At 47.1% G+C, this 4,642-nt stretch overlaps 1 pseudogene; it reads left to right on the top strand.

Moving 5' to 3' along the window:
- Positions 1-314: 314 nt before the first annotated feature.
- On the top strand, positions 315-402 carry LOC132439085 (U6 spliceosomal RNA; annotated as a pseudogene).
- The last annotated feature ends 4,240 nt before the right edge of the window (positions 403-4,642 follow it).

Genomic DNA, 4,642 nt, shown 5'->3' with positions numbered 1-4,642 from the left:
AGTTCTTTCTGTGGTTTCTGAACCCAGCTCATTGTTGCGGATGAAATCTCTGCGGATGAGAGCAGTGTTTTCAAATGAGTCACACTCATCATGGCTCATGGAATCTATTTAGTCGTTTGTGACAAGCAATTTTAAAAACAGGAATAGAGAGCTCGCTTTGGCAGCACACATACTAAAATTGGCACGGGACTTCCCAGGCAGTCCAGTGGTTAAGACACTGTGCTTCCACTGCAGGGCGCGTGGGTTTGATCCTTGGTCGGGGAACTAAGATCCCGCATGCTGTGCAGTGTGGCCAAAAAATAGAAAAAAAAAAAAATAAATAAAATTGGCACGACACAGAGAACGGTAGTGTGGCCCCTGTGTAAGGAGGACATGCAAATTTGTAAAGCATTCCATATTTTAAAATATTAAATTTAATAAAGGAATAGAACAGAAAATATCAGTATCAGGGTACCTCTCTCACAGTAAGGGAAATACTGTTTGTTAAACTTTTCTTTTAGTTTATGTGCACTAGGTCACAATTCTGTGGAGGACTTAAACATTTGAGAGCCACGGAATCAGAGTGTTGTTGGAAGATCGTGCACCTGGAGGAAATACACTTCACCACGCGTGGGTCTTGTACCTTATCTACACCAGTCGTTTCAACTTACAATGTTAAGGTACCAGAGAGTCAAGATCAATGTTAAGAGGCTCCAGTCTACCTGTCCCACCTCCTCTCTGAGGATAGGGCTGGTTTTGTCAAGCACTGGTCCAGGCAACAGCCCAGAGGGAAGTCTTTCCATTGAAATCTGGGTAATGCGTTTCAATTCTGATGTCTCTGTTTCAATTCAGATTATAATTGATAGGAGTGACAGTGTGTAAAGATAGTGACTGTCTCTTGAGTACTTCCTATCCACTAGGCATTTCCCATGTTGCATCTCGTGGCAACCCTATGAGGTATAGGTTCTATTCTTATTCCTAATTTACTGAGACTCAGGTGGTAGAAATCACTTGCCCACGTGTGTGAGTCAGGAATTGTTTGGTTGCAAGTGGCGGTCACTGACAAGACCAGGGTCCTCTGGCTTTAGGCACTGCTGGATTGAAGAACTCGGATAAAGCCAGGAATCTCTCTTTGTCTCTTAGTTCTGCTTTCCTCTGTGATGGCTTTATTTCATATAGTCTCTTCTGTATGGTACCGTATACTCCTAGGCAACTTGGGCTCATGGTCTACCATTTTACACCCCAGCACCTCTTTCGTGATAATTGCAGCCCAAGTCCTGTCTTTCACTCCAGTTGGCCAACATGCCTCTGTGCTGGGGCCTGAGGGTCAGCTCCACCTGTGCCACAAGGGCTGAGAGATGGGAGGAGTCATTCTACGTATCAGGTAATTTTTACCTCATCACCAGCCACCCAGAACTTAATGGCTTAAGACAATAACCGTGTATTTAGTTCATGATTCTGTGAGTTGGCAGTTTAAGCTGGACTCATCTGGGTAATTCTTCTGGTCTCATGTGGGCTCCTTCATGTATTCCAGGGTTGCCTGCAGGTCGCAGGGTTGGCTGGCTCTAGGCAGAGAGGTCCTGGCCTGTTCGTTATGGGCTCCCGTCCTCCAGCAGGCTAGCCCGGGCGTGCCCTCAGGGAAGTCACAGTGGTCCAAGAAATGGAGTAGAAGAGCACAAAGTCTCTTGAGATTAAGCTTGGAACTGGCACACCGTTACTTCTGGCACAAGTTGTTGAGAGAGGCTCAGAGAGGTGAGGCAGCTGTCTGTGTTCAGTAGTGGAAAGCCCAGAGAATCACGGAAAAAGCCTGACATTGTGGATCTGTGAAACTACCACCTGTCTCTGGGCTTCCCATAATGGATGAAGAAGCCTCATCACTTAGGTCTATGATGGCATGTATTCTCTTAATTGCATCCTGAAACATTCCTAATTAACACACCGGTGTCCCCTGAACAACCTTACCAAAGTCTTTGGTTATGCGAGGCCATGAGCCAGCCAGTGAGAATTCCTTTCCCTGTGTTATGCTTCCTTGGTGCTGCTCAGGGCTTGTTATTCTGCAGGGTTTACAGAAATAGCTTTTTGGGTTTTATTCCAGAGCCTTCCTCTCTCTAAGATCCGTGCATGTGGCTAGAGCAGGTTTCTCAGTCATGGCCGTATTGACATTTGGGGCAAGATGATTCCTTGTGGTGGGGCTGTCCCGTGCATTGTAGGGTGGTTGGCGGCATCCCTGGCCTCTACACACTAGATGCCTCTCTCCAGTTGATGACAACCGAAGGACATCTTAGCGGGTGGAGGTGCGAACAGAAATATCCCCTGTTGAGAACCACAGAGTTAGAGGGATAAACTGGAGACAGATTTGAATGCTGCCTACAAAAGTTCCAAGTATCTCTCTCCTTTCACATTTGTTTCTTTATGTATGTCAGGATGGTCATGCTTAAATTCCCATTCACAGCAGGAAACACTCTCACAACACTCTCTGGCCAAACGCGCACCCTCGTTACAGGGCCTCGCCAGTTCCCCAGAAACACATGGGGGAATTCTGAATCCCCCTGGACCTAGATGGGACCTTGAGAAAGCATTCAGGTTGTTTAACCTGGTTGTTCTCATACTCAGACTGAAATGGGGCCATAGCTTGAAGGTTGGGTGATATCCACAGACCTGGCCCAAAATTGGTATAGAGAGCAGGTTGGAATGTTTGGAAATAAGAATATGTTTCCTTGAAAGAGCCCTGGATTTGAGCTGAGTTAGGTCGTAAAGACAGGAAGCCGAGCTTATGGCGGACTGACATTTCCAGCACCCAAGTGGGCCTTGAGGATAAAGAGATAAAACGTTTCCAAGACCTCGTTGCAAGGAAACGTTCCTGGATGAGAGGCCCACAGCCAACCCAGCATCAGCCCAGTCTCGACAAGGGAAACTGGGTGTGTTTGGGTTTTGTCTAACATCTTGGAATGATTAATTTAGTCTTCTGCTCTTAATAAAACCCACCGGCCTTGTGAGGACCTTCCCATCATTACAGACTCTGTTTTGTATAAAATAAATTGGATCCGTTGGCGTCTGATTCATCTACACTGAATGCGGCAAAATAGTGTTTTGTGAGAAATTCTTGCTGTCTGCTAAGCCGGTAGAGGCTTGTCTTTAACAAAGTGCCTCCTTCCCTGGGGAAACAGGAAGTTACAGCGGGCCAAAAGAAAATGAGTTCCAAGCTGGCTGGGTTCAAGTCCAGACTCCACCCCCAAGCCCACCTGCGGGCTCCGCGTCCACCTGCCTGGTGCTCTCTCCAGCTCTTGACACCAGCGGGTGGTTAAGCCCCTGTCAACGTGGCCCTCCTTTTTGGCCTGGCCTTTCTGGTGTCAACAATGTCCCTGTTCTTATTCAGAGAGAAGGTTCTGCCTTCCCCCTCGTCTCTCCTCTTGGCCCCCTCCTTAATCCTTGGAGTGCAAAACTCCGAATGTGTTTTTTCCTCAGATACATTGAGGAAAGGAGGCGGGTGCCAGAGGTTTCCAGCCGGCACTCCATAGTCTTTCCTCCGGGCTTAGGGTTGAAAAGGAGCGCTGTTCTATGATCCTTCGGCACAGGTTCCTGACCCAAGAAGCTTCTTGAAGCTTATTTAATTGCGGATGAATGGAAACCCTATGCGAACTGGCTCAGATAAAAGAGGGAATTTATTGGCTCATATCACTGAAAAGGCCAGTGGCTTCAGGTACAGCTGGATCCAGGATCTAAAAGATACCATAAGCAATCATTCTCTATCTCTCAATTTGGCTTTCCTCTCTTGACTTCATTCTAAGGCAGATTAGCCCTTCCAGGCGATAAAACACCCACCATCAACTTCAGATTTACATCCTATTACTGTAGATACTTCAAGCAAAATGGATGCTGGGCAGGCAAAAATGGCACTGCTATTGGTTGCTACCTACCTGACAGCTGTCCATGCAACTGCTTGTACTTGAAAAAAAAAAATCTCTTTATGTTTTCCAGTCTTCCCCAAACTTTTAAAAAATTTTGTTTTTAATTTGGCCACACTGCGTGGCTTGTGGGATCTTAGTTCCCTGACCAGGGATGGAACCTGTACCCTCAGCAGTGAAAGTGCAGAGTCCTAACCACTGGAACACCAGGGAATTCCCTTTCCCAAACTTTAAACAATGAACATGGGTCTAGATACGGATAATTTGGTTGTAAACAACAGACATCCAGTCAAAGTAGCTTAAGCAAAAAATTGTCGTTTTAAGGAATTTAAGGATCACAGTGAGGCCTGACTTTGTGAGGATGGGAAGAAGAAATCAGAAATCCGCTAAGAGTCAGCGTGGCATCCCTCTCTCTCCGTGATCTCTGGTTCTCCTTGGGCGTTGACTGAGGATGGGAAGAAGAAATCAGAAATCCGCTAAGAGTCAGCATGGCATCCCTCTCTCTCCGTGATCTCTGGTTCTCCTTGGGTGTTGACTTCAGTCTCCTCCTGCTCTGCATCTGATGCTTTACTTTTCTATGCTCACTGCAGGACATGGCCACTGCAGGCAGCTCTCGCAGCCGCTCAGAGGTCACTGGAAGCCAATGCTCCCCTCCAATTCCCGGAAGAGAGCATCCGACTGGGCTGGCTTGGGTGAGGGTCCACCCTAAATCCAATCAGCTGTGGCCAGGAGACAGGACACATGACCTGTGTCCACCC

Source organism: Delphinus delphis, chromosome 15, assembly GCF_949987515.2.
Source record: "Delphinus delphis chromosome 15, mDelDel1.2, whole genome shotgun sequence".
In the NCBI taxonomy this organism is placed as follows: Eukaryota; Metazoa; Chordata; class Mammalia; order Artiodactyla; family Delphinidae; genus Delphinus; species Delphinus delphis.
Note: the sequence above shows the minus strand (reverse complement) of the source record. Positions and strands in the feature narration are given on the sequence as shown.